The following is a 16,859-nucleotide window of genomic DNA, read 5'->3' as shown; positions in this document are numbered from 1 at the left end:
TTGTATTATATTATAGACATTAAACTTTTGTGAGACGTATTAATTATACGGATGTACTCACTCACGTTATTATATTATCGCGATTGGCGACATGTTTCGAGTCATATGGAGACCCATCATGGCATGAGTGCTCGCGGCGGCTAGACTCCATGCAAGCATGCACGATACGTGTCCATCAATCTCGATATAATAACGTGAGTAGGTACAGTGATTTGCTAAATTGCATGGAGAAATTATGAATGAATTCATTGATAAATTCGCCATGCACTTTTGTACTTTCATATATTTAAATATTTTTATAATATTATTTACATCAGTAGCTAAATTATGTGTCTACCGTATTAGTGCAGTATTTGGTAAGCAGTTTACATGGATTTCTGGAAGGTTGCCTGCCCAAACAAAGACCCGCCCGAATTGCGCCATTCGCAGCATCAATGGGACGAGCCGCTCTGCTTGCTAGTACGTGATAATCTATATGAAATGGCTACTAGCCCTGCAGACCGAGCTCGTCTCCTTGCTGGTGCGAAATTGGAATCCGGCGCATGGCTGCAGGAACTCCCTTCGAGCATTCTTGGTACCCTGTTTACAAGCAGTACTTTTAGGCTCGCGGTATCGCTGCGCTTGGGGGCGGCATGCGTGACCCCACACCATTGTCACTGCGGCGCTCAAGTGACAAAGTTTGGCACCCGTGGCCTCTCTTGCACCAAGAGTGCCGGCCGCTCGGCGCGCTACGCAAGTCTTAATGGCATACTGCGCCGAGCCCTCGTCTCTGTCGGAACGCCGTCCGTTCTAGTAGGTACCTACGGGTCTAACGCGTGACGACGGCAAAAGACCAGACGGAACGACACTGGTTCCCTGGAAGCTGGGTCGGCCCCTCATCTTGGATGCCTCGTGCGTGGACACTCTTGCGCCGTCCCATCTTCCAGGGACCTTAGCAAGGGCTGGCCCTGCTGCCCAGGGCAGCCAGCCGTCTGGGCACCCTACCGGCCGGCTCTGACTTAGGTTCTATTTTTTATTTATAGGGTTTTATTTTAGAGGTAGTAAATCTACCTCTAAAATTTTAGTTATAGTTTAATTTATTAGTTCATAGTGTAGTTTTATTTGTTTTTAACCGACTTCAAAAAAAGGAGGAGGTTCTCAATTCGACTGAATTTTAGTTTAATATATACCAAGAATACACTGCTAAAATCACGTTTACATGTCTATTGTAGAATGTTTTTATAAAGACAATTCATACACGACTACACGTACAGCTTCTCCCTTTAGTGTGGTTTTTCAACGTATCGCCACTAGCTGTATAGCAACAATAACTACACTATATTTACTATTACTGATTATAATTAATTTTATATTTTATTAGTACTAATAATCTGTGGAATATCACAGCTTTGAGGAGATGACATGGAATTATTAGTGACTCTGGTAAAACAGTTTAAGCATAACAAGATTTTTTAAATTAACTTTCACTACACCAACTGGTAAAGGCTCCCTTGATTTTTCGAAAACAGATGACAAAGTAATTTCATACAAATTTTAACTTGGTGTCCTAACCTGCCTAGTAGAATGGTGCTTTAAATAACGATTTAAAACGAGCTTCAAATAACGTGCCTTGAAACCTCGTAACGCTCAAGATTCCATTTTTCAATATTTGAATCTTTCGGTTGCTCGGTTGGCACGTGCGGTTAAACAACAACTTTGTTCCCTTGTAGAACAAATAACAATTAAATATAAACACATTTGATATGCTTGTGGTTAGATTTTCTTGCCGCAGATTAAATTACGCTTTTAAAGAAATTTGCTTCTTCACCACCTTTTTCCCTTTAATTAACAAACCTGCTGATGATTTTCTTTCCAAGACAAATAAGAATGTCAAAAAAAACAAATATTTTTTTAGATGAGCATACCAGAAAATTGCCGTTACGGGATATAAATTGTTTAGCATTTGTCCCATAAAGAAGAAAAATAAGACAGCAAAGATACATGACATTGAAAATGGAAAACCCTCATCATTTAACCGCAGTTCAGCGCAGGGCGCCGCGGCGGGCGGGCGCGTGCCAGGCTGCGACTGCGACTAACGCGATGCCGACAATCGCACAAGTTCTCCCGACCTGCACGCTGACTGACGACCCTCGAGATTTTATATTCATGTGACACTAAACTAGGGCACAATTCATACGTCTGCAACATTTAACTGCAGAGAATAAAAGTTTTCACGCCGCGGGGAGTTCTCGTTTTTTCCTAACTTCCATAACGGGAGATATTCCGAAAATGTTTACTTCGTAATAATGATAGTGTTTTGATGTCGTGTTTCTTTAATATAAGACGCAATGAGCAGTGTCAGTTAAGTGAGGATTCAGAAATGCCGTGCTGTGGGTGCTGGTGGAACGGCCGGCAGAGGCACCGGCCCCCTGACCCTCCTGATACCTCAGGTAACTTCCTCAAATATTCGGACCACGTCTTACAACTCCCCTAACTTTTTCGACGAAAGTCCCACGGCCAACTTTACGAAGCTAGCCTAACCAACTTCATTCAGAAAGTTAAATACGGGTCTCAACTGCCAAACACTTTATGAATACAGAACGCTACTCCGAACACTCTAATATTTCATGCGATTATAATAAGATTTGATTTATTGACATTACAGTCTTAATCTAAGCAAAATTCGTGCAAAGGCAAGCTTTCCTTAATTAATTAAACTTGTTACCCGAGTGAAATTGCTTTTCTGTACAATTAACAAAAAACGCTTTCTCGTCTCTTAAGACGATACGATACAGGTCAATTCTCCATACAAACGCTCTCGACTATTTCCTCCCTGGTTTTTGAAGATAGAGCAATGATTTTTTCAACACAGATTATTATTGTTTTTATCTGTGTCGGACCGTTTTGATTTTTATGCTATTTTTATTTTAAAAGACGCTAGAGCCAATCAAAAATGTCTAAAAATGGCCGTTTTCAATATAGCTCAAAAAAGGTGTGATACTCAAGATCGGTAACAATAAGCCAAAAAATGTAAACGGTCCGACACATTTTATTTCATTCTTATTCAGATTCTCAAATTTCGTTCCGTTTAAATAAGTTTTGATGGAGGAAACAGTCGAGAGCGAAACCTCGATTTTAAAGATTTTTTCGCAATATCTTTTAACTGAGTTCAACTCTTGGGAATTTTAGTTAAATATACTAGTGTTAGTAACTAACATTGTTCTTAATGGACATTTTTTTTCGATAAATCTAGTTACTAACACTAGTATATTTAACTAAAATTCCCAAATTGAAAGGGGGACTCCTTTCCATTTTAGCATTTTCGCTCCCGTAGCGTCTTAAATAAATTACAAATTCTGTTTTTCCCGCCAATGTTGTAGGGACGCGTTTCATCTGATTGGCTTTACAAGTGACTTTCATGATTAAATAAGGATAATAACGTAATGCTATTAGCGAGAGATATAGGAGAATTGAAATTGTCCCGGGACATGTCGATGCTGTGTAAATACACAGTATTTAGGCAATTCAGCGTGACATACATTTGCGTCATTTAATAGAGAATTATTGTCTCATTTTACGTTGCTGAATGCAATATTTTTACCTCTTATAATTATGAACTCCTTCAAAAGAGAGAAGAAAAAAGGCAAGGGGCCTTTTTTCTTCTCTCTTTTGAAGGACTATCATAGTATTTATTGCTGTTTTTTTTTATTACAGATACAAAATATCTTAAAATAAATTGGACGTGAGCACGTTTTCATATTTAAGAAGAGTTTGTAATAACCAATCCTTTTTCATGGAAGTAATATTATTACTCGTTAAATTCATAATTTAATTATTACTTCGTAACTCTGACTCGGCGAACATTAGGACCGACTGTTACACGTGTATATGTAATCTCAAAGACATATACATATAACTGTGTATAGACAGATACAGTCTAAAAAACATACCTCGAAACCATCAAGGAAAATGTATAGTCGTTTAGATATCGCTACACCCTTGGTTGATTCTCGACTAAATAGGTGGCGCTAATATGTATTTGACAATTTGACACATATCAAAGAAATGGGTCAAATGAGAAAGCACACTGACGTTTTATCCCGCCAGGCGGCGCCTGTGCAAGTATCTAGGCATGTCACTGATGTGTGTGAGAGAGAAAAATATCTTCTTCTCGCTCTCACGTATGAAATTCTTTATCTGTATAATGGACTAATAAGGTGGCGCCATCTGTCATAATCTTTGAGTGTGCCTCCTCATTGTCGAAACTGAGGTTAATAAGTTTTAATCCTGTTTTAGAGATGGCTTTCTGTGTACCGTGAGTACAATATTTACTTAACAAAATAAAAATACTTTGAAAGTATAATTCTTTCTATACTCGATCCTCTCTGGTAAATAAGTATAAGATAAATGTTAAGTATTTCAACAAATATTATCCTTTCAGTACAAGCGCGTACGGACGTAATCATGAGTACACATAAAGGATTCACTTCACTCTGCCAAATGTGATGTCATTTCATCACCTAATAAGATTAACAATGTCGCCGAATTCGGAAAGGCATTGCTTGATATAACATCATTGTGTGCATTCTTAATAACGCTATTGTGTGTTAATATGTTTCTGATGAATAGGCTCAAAGATACTAATTTAATTGGTGACGTTCAGATACTCGGAAAATAGGATTTGAGTGAGATTTTAATTGCTTCAATCATTTGAATCACGCTACTACGCTGCAGTTATTTCTATAATTGGTATTCTACTATGACAATCCTCTTTGAGACTATTATGTTGGCCCACCAGCCCACCACACATACAATTCGTAAACGCAAATAGAAAACTCATCAAATTTTAATCTATACCTATCAAATTCAAATTTGTATTAAGTACAATAACCAAAGACATATGTAACTTCGTATAGACGGATAAAGTCTAAGAAAAAAACGTACCTCAAAGTCATTTCATAGAGAAAAAAACCGGCCAAGTGCGAGTCGGACTCGCCCACCGAGGGTTCCGTACAAACTTTCTTTCAAACTACCTAGTAAAAATAATCTCATATTTTCATATAACTCTAATGACTTGACTAGAAGACAAAAGTATAGGCACTAATGAGTATTATAGTGTATAGCGCCATCTCCCGGTCAATTTGCTAACTAATTTGCGCGACCTGGTTTTTCAGGGATAATTCTTTATAATGTCAGGGGCGGCTCACTCCGCGATCCTTTCACCGCGCTACAAGTACATGCCGGCGGCCGCGAGTTCGCGGCCCATTCAATGTCGTCTGCACGCGTGCGGTCCGTTTGTTAATGTAGGTAATAATTTAGAATGGCGGCGTTTTGTGAACTTCAAAGGAGTGAGCCTTCTGTACTTGTACTATTATATATTCTGTGATAATGTTAACCGATTTAAACAGTTTTTACTTTATTGGACAGAAGATGGTTTACGTAACATCTCGTATTAATTTGAAGTACGATATACATCCGCAAGGGTGGGTAAATTGAAAGTAAAAATCTGAAAAGTTTTTTGTGAATTAAAAAAAAAGTACCTATTCAAAATACAAACACAATTATATTTTTCCTGTAATATATAGCATAAAACCAATGTTTACTAAAATTTTCATAAAATTTCGTTGGTAAACTTCGAAGATAAGGGGGGAGGAACGGTATTTTTTTTTACATTTTCCTGCAAAATTTCATTTTTTTTTCCACAACCAAAAAATTATAAAAAATAGCTTATTTACGTTCAATTTGAGCTCTTTCCAACGATACCACACTTGACCTAGTAACTTGAAATTTACAGTTTGCCCCCCTTTCATTTTGGCCATTTTCTACAATTAAAATTAATATATTTAAAAAAATTATACTTTCTATTTGTAGAGGTTTACAATGTTCACAACTATTCCAAATTTCAAGTTGATAGCATTGCTAGTTCTCGAGATATTTAGGAATGTGACAGACGGACAGACAGACGGACAGAGTCGCACCATAAGGGTTCCTGTTGTACCTTTTTGGTACGGAACCCTAAAAAGTACGGTGTCCTAGATGGCGTTACACCTTTGTGGAACGCTCGGCTAGATGGCTCTAATATTAATTATTTGACATTTTAACACAATATCAAGCTAACAATTCGGGCCAAATTGTCAAAACTGAGGTTCAAAAGTTTTAAGCTTGTGTCGAGAGATGGCAGACTTTGCATTGTGATTACCCGTTTTACTTTGACAGTAACCCTCTATAATACTCGATCCTCTTTGCTATAACCAAAGACCTATATAACTTCGTAAAGACCGATAAAGTCTAAGAAAAAAATGTACCCCAAAACCATACAGAAAAAGGTACGGTGAGCTAGATGGCGATACACCTTTGGGGTACGCTCGGCTAGATGGCGCTAATATTCATATTTGACATTTTAAAACATATCAAGCTAAGAATATGGGCCAAATTGTCAAAACTGAGGTTCAAAAGTTTTAAGCTTGTGTCGAGAGATGGCAGTCTATGCACTGTGATTACATATTTTACTTTGGCAGTCATTCTCTATAATACTCGATCCTCTTTGCTATAACTAAATAAGAGTATTACTAGTAATCTATTACGGCTCGAGCACTATGGAGCGGAGTAGATATTGTTATGTTATGGTTTTGCAAAGCACCTCTGGCCAGAGTAAGATGGATTGATGAGAGAAGTATGTACTTATCGTTAAGTCTTTCGACTTGATAAGGAAAATTGTCAGAACAATATTTTTTCGTGTAAAAAAGTGTTCGGATCTTCAAAACCGTCGTAATTATGAAATCTCAATTGTTGTTTTTTTTGATCGGCTTAAGAAAGGTTTTCAATTTGTTGAATTGTACAGAGACCGTTTTTTTGTTCGTTATAATATAATTATTATGTCTCTCTTTAATAAAACGAATTCTTTTTATCAGCTTCTAGTTCCTGGAACCAAATAATCTCTTTTTCTGTAAATCATTATTTATTACTTTCGTTAGAAGGAAAGCCTTGCTAAATTATTTTCGTACATTCGTCGTCGGATTTTATATTGGTGTGACTAAGGCCGATATTACACTATCATAAAAATATAATCATAGACAACACGAAGTTGAAAAAGGGAGGCCTACGGGCTATGATCAAACTATGATACATAATATAATATTATGGGCCTAAGGTGCTAGCTGACAAATATATGGCTTCTATTATCAAGAAGTACATGTTTACATTTTTTGAAGACCTCGGGTGCTCCGATTGCCTAATTAAGTTGATATGTACCAGGTAAATGATTACCATATTGGCGAAACTAGGGATGGCTACGGCCACGTTTGAATTGCAAACCTGCTCCGGGCGCATACATAATGTATTTAGAATGGCGTATATACCTACCTACCTGCCTAGATTTTGAAAAGTATCGACCTAATTCGGATTAGGTCGATACTTTTCAAAATCTTTACGTGTATGCTTTTGGCTTTTTATTTTGGTCATATACAGAACAGGTATTTCCTGAAAAATGCCCAAATACCCCAACACTCACTCAAACAATATAACCCACAGTCTATTTTATTTAATTATTTGTTTATATGTATGAAAAGAAAGAAAAAAATATTTATTTGGTATAAGAAAAGTATAGGTCACAGACCAACCCCTATAGACATCCATTACAAGACGACTCGCGGTCGCCAGCCTTCCTAGTATTTGCACTGATATAAGCGCGGGCGCTCGCCGTGCCCGATCAGTATCGACCAAGTAACAGACCCGAAAGCAGCGCGTGTTTTTCGCACTAAAAAATTGGAAAAGGGTATTTTGATGCCTTAAAGGTGTCCACCTGTAGTGTGAAATGGTGTGGAAAGGTAACAAGAAGCTCAAATTTAAAAACAGACGGCATTACATTCCACAAATAAGTCATATTTATAATTTATTCAGAGCCGGCATAGGTCAACTTACATTGGCCACTTACGCGTCAGTAGAGGGACAGTCATACTTCTGTCCCTTTTCATCTGGCGCGACTGCCCGCCGTCCTTGAAACGGCCAATCACAGCGCGCTTAACACATTCCCCGCCCGCTCCTCGCACCCCAAACACTGCTGACTCGTATCGCGAACAAAATATACAAGATTGCTACTCTATAGGAGGTTCTCTGTGGTATAGGTACAACACAATACAAATAGAGTGAACCGGTATACCAAACAGGATGCCGCTCAGCGTAGACCGTGTCTAAGAGACACGGCACTGATTTTCAGGGCACCCATAATTAAAACTAAACTTAAAACTACGTATAACAAGATCAAAACAGACCATACAACGAACATACAGATCTAAAACAAAGAGAGGTTATAATTTAGTTATGAATGTGGCCGCTTAGTACTATTGTTGTTGGATTTCGAGTAAATACTTTTTAAAGTTACACCTAAAAGAGTTTATCGACTTATATGAGCCTAGAGTGTCCCACTGCTGGGCAAAGGCCTCCCTCTTCCCTTTCCACATATCCGGGTTTGAACACGTTTCCCACCAGTTCTTATGAACTGTAATTATACATGTCATAAACGCGCTTACAAGGCTATATATGTATTTGTATATATCCATGAACTGGGTACATAATGGGATACACCGCTATTGCAAAAAGGGTAATTGTCCTTGAACGGAACTTCAATAGCTTACAGAGGCAAGGCACGTCAACAGGTCATTGACTCGTTTGAATCTTTGTTTTTCGCGGTATTTGTAAATTTACTACCTGTTGCCACACGACTTCGTTTCCGTATATTTTATTTAAAAAAAATTATTTATGGATAAATGAAATTAGAATAGTTATGTAGTTAAAATAATTTTTTAACCCCGTGCAAACCTTCATTTCCACTTCAATCCCGTGGGATTGATGAATAAAAACTGAATTTGTGTACCTTTAATTTGTCTAAAGTACGTTTTACAAAGTTTAAATTTCCTTGGAATACAACTTTCATCCCCTTCTTAACCCGCTTAGGGGATGAACTTTCTCATAAATATTAGCTAATTTTGATTTATACAATATTTTATTAGGTTAAGCCAAGAGTGGTAATAAAACTTTAGTAGTTTCATGTGCTCCGCCTACCCCTTTATGGGATACAGGCGTGATTGCATGTATGTATGTTTTATTAGGTACCCAGGGGTTATATAGAGGTAGGATTACTCTCAAATCGGCAAAGACAGTCCACTTGCTATTTGAATTTCAAGTCCTAAATAATGAATATCTAAATAAAGTTGCCCTCCGGACGCATCCATAAAAACATGAAACTGGAAGTAACTTTGTAATATCGTAGGAAGAGCCGTAAACTTTGTTATTTTTAAAATCATAACTGGATTTAATACTGATTAGATTCTGGAAGTATAATGGATTTTGTAATTGGGTGAATCAACTTTTTCTTGCTTTTCGCAAGAATTACCCTTACTTATTATTAGGTCTACTTTTGTGATTTTTAACCTTACCATCGTGAATAAAGATCCTTATTTCACGTATACCAATAAGGGAAAAATTTAAAAACGATTCATTTTTAATTAAAACAATATGTGACCCAGTGGAAGAGACTTTTTTTCATACAAAAGTGAGGGACAGCTATGTCCACTGGGTCACTGCTCGAAACAAAGTTATAAAATAGGAATTCCTATAATTACATGTTGTATTGCGTAGCTAGTATATTTGTCTTTAATATAATGAGTATACATTAATTAGACTAAATCCCAATTAAATTTTCTGACCACATGTAGTCGAAGTAGGTATGCGAAATTTTGCTGGCAAAGAAAAGTTGATTCAGTTCTGTATCAGTTGTAGCAAAATAATATTGAACACTGATTTAAACTTTTTCGATTTTTACACATCCCTACTTAATATTTTAACGGGACTTAATCGCGTATAACTAAGTTTTTAACAAACCTCGGACGTTACAAGAACGGAGTTGTCCCTGTCGCTTGTCATTTATTGAGTCTGCTTTAAGACCACTATTTCTGCGTTTGCAATTAATTTCATTTGCTTATGCATCCCGCATTGTGACTAATTTTAAATATTACATTTATTTTGTCTGAATGTGTCTCTTGTAGTTCCCCTGTAGGCCTAGCACATGATGGCCGCGGGAGTATGTCGCCGCGAGATAGATGACACGTCTTTGTCTAATTGTATTAATGACATAAGGACAGGTAGTCTATCTCACGGCGACATACTCTCGCGGCCATCATGTGCTAGGCCTGCTGATACCCTGGAATGAGTTTACTTTTACTATTGTCTCCCATCTATTGAAGGAATACAGCGACTTGACTGACGTTCATTGTTTATTTGAATTGACTGCACATCTAAGTACGTACACTGAACTCGACAAGCGCGCTTAGTGCAGTAGTTTCCCAGTTTCATATAATACAGAAATCTGCTTTAATTGGATAAGTACTCCGAAATCGACGAGTTTTATGCGATTATGTTGATAATATAGATAATACTATGCGAGTGGAATCTGCTGAGATTTTAATGAAATTTATAGTAAATATTTCTACAAAATTCTAGCAACTTAATAGCATTAAATCCTCCAGTGCGCAGTTCATTGTCCATGTTGCGCACGCACATCTTTAAATTTGTACAGTCAGCATCAACAGTTCAATAGTAGCGGATAAAATAACCCATCAACAGTATCTAACATATCGAAAAACTGTTATGACAATAAATCTGTACAGTTCGCGATCAGAAATCTTAAAATGTAAATATTTTTTCTGTGACACCCATCACTTTTAGTTTAGCGGTTACAATGTGTAGATACTTTCGATGCTGACTGTACATACCTATACATACGTAAACGAGATGCTACGGCCTACGGCGTAGCACTTGTTGCTGCTTTATGCTGTACCATAATGACAATTTAGTTCTTACGAAGAGATGACGTAAATAATTACACATTATGATTACTAATTGCTAAACATACTTAGCGCTGATATATGAAATGTGATACTCATTCATTCTTGAAACATTGCGGTGAGCGATTCAAAGTTTTTGGCCACTGTCACCATTGGGTTTTTAAGTTGTGATCGATACGATCCAATAACATCAATAAAAAAATCATTCTTATTCAAAACTACATAATAGAGCACTAAACAGTGTAGATGTAGACTGAAAGCGTTACTCGCTATTCAGATAATCAAACGGCAGCCTTGTTACTAGTGACATCAGTGACTACGCTACCCGGAGCTGCATTCGAACGCATGAACCTGATTGATCTGATTTTGACATCACTGTCAGTATCTCATATATAGGGCGAATAACTTGCAATGTGGGTTTGTAAAAAAAATACACTATTAACGACATTTATACACCACTACGACATTCACTTGTAACTTAAACTAACTACCTATTTTGGCTCAACGATCGAAAGTGAATCCTGGCCTCTGAAATGAGAGATCGCCACCTGTCCCGATCCTGCGCAGCCTCTTGCCAGTCACTGACTTGAAGCCGACGCAGATCCGCCGCCACACTGTCCTCCCAGCGATACCTTGGTCGACCCGCCGGACAGCCACCAGCCACCAGACCCAAGAACGCTCTCTTGACTGCCCGATCGTTTCCCATACTTACATTTGAAAATCTTTAGCTGAAATTAATTAATTTTTGCATACTATCGTTTATCCCATGGAGATACAATTATAAGCTTACATAAACCTGATTTGATGAAACATTCGAAAGGGAACAAACGGAATTCTTCGACGATAAAAACACGAATACATCTTGTTAGACGCCTCCTTCTATATATAATATAGTACTCGTATTCTTTATTCGCTTAAAATATGGTACAATGAGATGGTAGGTATATATACATTTTTCGAACTATACATATGTTGCTGGTTCAGCATGCAAATACACTTAACCTAAACTTAACTAAATACTCACTATGCACCACAGTCAGCAATATTATTTTGCCAACAATAAAGTAGCGTCAAATTTTACCAGTATAAGGATAAAGTGGTATTCGAATGAGTCTGTTACTCCTCGACGATTGCTCGTTAGCTTTGCATCCGTCCCTTGAGATGTTTACTAACGCTCCCGGCGACTCTTTTTAAGGGTATGCTGCAAGGAAATGCCTGTCTTTGGGATTACAAATTGACTGTTATAGGTACGTACGTCAAAGAAAATATCACATACTATTTACCACAACCTAGGTATACAAAACCATCATATTTTATTTGGTTTTATACGTGTTTTGGAATTGTGAATATTGCATCATGTTACCTGACAATAACCTAGTGTGGGTTCTTTGTAAATGTACATTCGCAGACGTTAATTGTGAAAATAAACTAGCTAAGCTATGAAGTTCCCAATGTGAGCTCTATAAGATTATGATTTAAGAAATAAAGTCTTTGACCATATACAGTTAAATTCATATATACATAAGGTTATTTTCTCCGGTTTTTTGGTCTGCTCATGTGACATAAATAAAAGTTGGAATAGTGGAAATAAAATAGAAAATTCTTGCGATTATGGATGATGAGATATAATCTTTAAAGATGTTGCCTCTGGCACTTCAATCAGGCGATAGAGATAGATATCTACTAGCGTTTCGTTTCGTGAGCGTTAGTGCCATTCGGCTACGCACCCAGGTAAGCTCCTTCGAAAAACGTATATTTTGAAGATTTCCTAGTTCTTGTGGGTGCAGTTGCCGTTTCTTTGGAATCCTTGTTTAGTACAGGATCCCTGCTCCCACATTTTCGTGATTTTAGTATATTTAATGTTATCATTATCAGCAATTATACTATCGGCAATTATACTATGGTAGCCTAGCGGTAAGTACGTGCGACTTTCGTTCAGGGGTCGCGGGTTCGAATCTTCACGGCTCTGCACCAATGAGTTTTTCGGAATTTATGTGCGAAATGTCATTTGATATTTGCAGTCGCTTTTCGGTGAAGGAAAAATCGTGAGCAAACCGGACTAATTGCCGAAGGGGGTTTTTATTTTCGTTTTGGAAGGTCAGATTACAGTCGATTTAGGTTAATTTACTTGGTTTACGCCAACTTATTAGTTTATAATTTTTAATGTCTTACCCCATAACTCCTGAGTCGTGTCAAATGCCGGGATTTTTGAAAGGAGGATGATGATTATCAGCAATTGCAAATATAATAAAGAATTTTCCAAACATATATATATCTTTAAATATTACATTGGTACTTTTAAAAACCTAAAGATTCTATTTACAGAAGCAGTTAATGTTCAAAATACATTTTGTGTTAGATATTAAACTGGACAAATTAAACCCCATTAATTAATCTAGTAAGCCCACGGCACTATAAATTCCGCGATAACATGGTTCACATTCGGGATTGTTTAAATCTCTAACACGTTACAATAAAACTGCTATTCATGCACAAGCCCACACCTATAAATTAGGCTAAGTAGATTTCGTTGTAATTTATTAAAACTCCCTTGAAACTCATTAATCATATTCCCATTAAAGTTTCAACATGTATCGTAACTGCGAGGGGAGATGTTTCCCGGAATAAAAAGTTTCATCCTATTTGTTACTCTTATACACCGTGTTTTTATTGAATTCCGTTAACTTCGGCATATAGTAAGGTTCGTTATAGGAAACAGAATAGCATAGTTAGTTTTTTTTTAATTGTAACTTTTTTCTGAAAAACACCATACATCTGCGATAGATGTTACATCAATTGTTGTTAAGAAACGGGCTTTGTGTGTTCGATATGCAATTGACATGTCGTAGGTTTGACACTTACTTAGTGTGAGTTAATTGTAAAGCCCGTTTCTCAATCAGCAATTTAAGTAACATCTATCACAGGTGTATGGTTTTTTTAGAAAAAAAATACGAATTTAAGATATAACTAACCATGCCATTCTGTTTCCTATAATTGACCTAACTGTATGTCGAAGTTAACGGAATTCAATAAAAACACGGTATATGTATAAGTTAAAAAAATATTATATCCAAACTCTCACAAGCACATAAACGTTTTCACGTTTTCGGATGTAAAAGGATGTCAAAGACAGAAGTCAATGAAGGCGCCCTTAATGTCCGGTCCTACATCCAATATCGGATCGAATAGTCCCTCAGTAAGCTGAAGAAGGTTTGTTTTGTGGGTACCTAGACAACGATATATGTATCCATACTAATATTATAAATGGGAAAGTGTGTGTGTCTGTTTGTTGGTCCGTCTTTCACGGCAAAACGGAGCGACGTAATGACGTGATTTTTTAAGTGGAGATAGTTGAAGGGATGGAGAGCGACATAGGCTACTTTTTGTCTCTTTCTAACGCGAGCGAAGCCGCGGGCAAAAACTAGTATTTTATATATCGGAAATTGCGGGCGGATCATACCGTACAAAGACTTATTATACCTACCTACCTCGCTAGCACCTTGTATAATACCTACCTACATGGAAAACACCGATACTCAGGAACAAATATATCTGTTCTCATCACAGAAATAAAGACCCTTACCTGGATAAATACCTACTTAAATATTGGAAGAATTACATTCCTTTTTTAATGGATTACTTTGGTCTGTAGGTTTTCTTTTAAACATTGAAAAGACTCAATTTGAGCCTTCCCATCTTTTAGATGTTTTTTCTGTATTAGAAAATCTACTTTTACGGGACGAAACTGGGTCATGCAGAACGAAAACGCCGCTTAGTTAAATTATGTCCCTCGAGGTCCCTCTGAGGCCACCCTATTCATAAACAATTATACTTTTGGTACGTAATAAATATTAATACTTACTGTACTTACACCTGAACATAAGCGAATACTCGTGAGCACTTAGGATGCTCATTCCATACATAAAGTCACGCCTGTATTCCACGAAGGGCACAAAACTGCTCAAGTTTCAATGCTACCCTTATCGATTAGGCACTGGTCCCACCGCGAGCTAATAAGCTATGAGCTATTGGCTATAAAAATGAACAAAAGATACCTAAGCACTCCCATACAAATAAAAGAGACACGGCGATATTGATAGCTCACCGCCGGGCGAGTAACTATAAACATCGCCGTGTCACTTTTATTTTCACGGGAGTGATTATCTTTTGTTCGTTTTTATAGCCGATAGCTCATAGTTTACAAGCTCGTGGGACCAGTTCATTAAGGGGAAAGTAAACGAAAACATACAACTTCTTACCAAAACGCGTATTAAGTACTAAATAGCTCTATTAACATTGTACCTAAATAGCGTTACATTGAAGCGAGACACAGCGATGGGACTTTTCATTCGCACGTATGGCTGCCGCTCGCCGCTGCCGCGCTTAGTCCAATGTCGTGGCTGGGCCGTTATAGTTACTGCTAATACTGCTGCTTAATAATAGATGTCTCGACTCGACGAACGGAAAATATAATGCTGAACCATTATAATCAAATTCATGCTTTAACCTCTAAGCATATTTTTAACTTTTTCCGTTTGTATTGTGTTGCGTTACGGTCACTTTGATCTTATTAAACATACATACGTTGTCTTCATTAAAAAGTTTAATACTATAAAATAATAATTCTAACTAAAGTTTGACACAAAAAGTACAAAAATACACAAATTAGTCTTAACTAATACATAAAGTTCACCTAAAAATAACACACACACACACACAGCTCGTAATATTAATTGAAAGTTGTTGAGCAACACATTTTTGTCTATTGCAATACTTACTAATCACATCTAAGTGATAAGTACACTACTTGACTGTAGATACCTCTACAAAAATATTGAGCATTTGCAACGAAAACTGTTTTTTATGGGATAGGAGGCAAACGAGCAGACATGTCGTCTGATGGTAAGCGATCACTGCCGCCCATGGATGGACACCCGAAACACCAGAAGTGTTGGAGGTGCGTTGCCGGCCTTTAAGATGGATGTGATGTAAGGAGTGAGCGCTCTATGTTAACGTATATCTCTATGAAACACTTTTTTAATTATTTATCTTTGTACTAAATAAATTACACTTGAAATAACTTAAACCTCGGTGACATATCGACACTGTTGAAAAGGTTTACCGTCATGAAACTCCTTGGCAACACTCGTTTGAAAGCATTCAAAGAGTGATTCTAAGTGAACAAAAGAAGCTTTAGTAAATACCTCTTTTTATTATACTTACTAATATTATAAGCTTTGACGTATTAAAGTATCACAAAGCAGCACAATTCAATTGTTTCCATATAAAATGATCTAAGTCGCTGAGGTTAGGGTGCTTATTCCATAAATTGTCAATTTAAAACCCGTCTACAATAAGTTTTAAGTATGCGTTGCGAAAACTCATTTTAATTAGATTTAAGCTTATTACGTTTTCATAATTAAGTGCGTTTTAAACTTCTATATCTAATACGTTTTACTATACACACACACTCATGTAAACTAACTTAACCAACTGATGTATAGGAGAGAGAGCTTACTGTTGGAAAATAAAAAAAATAATAACTTGTTAATTTCTCTGACGTCGATTTGGCATAAGTGCCTATGTTTACAAGCTTTTATTCAACTTGCCTTGTTATTAGTATGTTAGTGTGCGTCAAAACGTATTAGAAGCTCAATTTGACCCACTTCCCGGTTTCCGATTGAGGTGAAATGTTGCACACATATGTAAATCACGTGACAATGCAATATTATGGTGTCATGGAGCTGATCTGATCATGGAGCAGAAAGGTGGTCATAGGAACTCTGTCATGAAACGTCGTATCCCCATCGGGTATGGGGTTTTTAGAAACGTCTCAGAGAGCAGTAAATGACTGTTGAAAGAAAGGTACAGTCGGCGATAAAAGCTTGTGCCAAAAATGAAATTTTTGCATAAAACTTATTTGTACTCCTTTGTAATGTAGGTGTATATATGTATCCGTTATTAATTAATTATGTATTATATAAGGTACAGCGGGACACAAATCTCGACTGGGGGACAAATGTAACTGGTCCATTTTTT

The 16,859-nt window shown here is 37.0% G+C and overlaps 1 protein-coding gene across 4 annotated transcripts in view; it reads left to right on the top strand.

The window, feature by feature from the left end:
• LOC125230840 (cytochrome b5 reductase 4) overlaps positions 1–16,859 on the top strand; it is a 188,721-nt gene that overhangs the window by 62,282 nt on the left and 109,580 nt on the right. The window contains exon 1 of one of the 4 annotated variants that reach the window (XM_048136075.1): positions 2,023–2,429. The exons of the other annotated variants lie outside the window; for them this stretch is intronic. The gene's annotated coding sequence lies outside the window, so the exon portion shown is untranslated. Of the gene's footprint in view, positions 1–2,022; positions 2,430–16,859 lie in introns of those variants that run through there. 4 annotated transcript variants of the gene reach the window in all.

The sequence above is a fragment of the Leguminivora glycinivorella genome, chromosome 11 (assembly GCF_023078275.1).
Source record: "Leguminivora glycinivorella isolate SPB_JAAS2020 chromosome 11, LegGlyc_1.1, whole genome shotgun sequence".
NCBI lineage: Eukaryota > Metazoa > Arthropoda > Insecta > Lepidoptera > Tortricidae > Leguminivora > Leguminivora glycinivorella.
This window is presented reverse-complemented; position numbering and strand designations above follow the sequence as displayed.